The sequence below is a fragment of the Arachis ipaensis genome, chromosome B01 (assembly GCF_000816755.2).
Source record: "Arachis ipaensis cultivar K30076 chromosome B01, Araip1.1, whole genome shotgun sequence".
NCBI lineage: Eukaryota > Viridiplantae > Streptophyta > Magnoliopsida > Fabales > Fabaceae > Arachis > Arachis ipaensis.
Window position 1 is genome coordinate 2968245 of NC_029785.2, and position 250 is coordinate 2968494.

Here is a 250-nt window from a genome sequence, read left to right on the forward strand (position 1 = left end):
AGGCATATAAGGTAAGAATAAATATGTATTAAATTAAATATGAGAAATGCTAAAATACACAAGTTCATGTTACATTAGCATCATACATATTTTGACTTGTACATAAATTACATTATTTTTTATACATTAAATTTTGCTTCTATTTTTTTGGGGTTAAATTTGTAATTTTATCTTTTTCTGCGTTAATGACTTTGCTAGTCCTTTTCTATCGTAGTTAATGTTATCACTTTAATGCTTTATTGTTCTAATA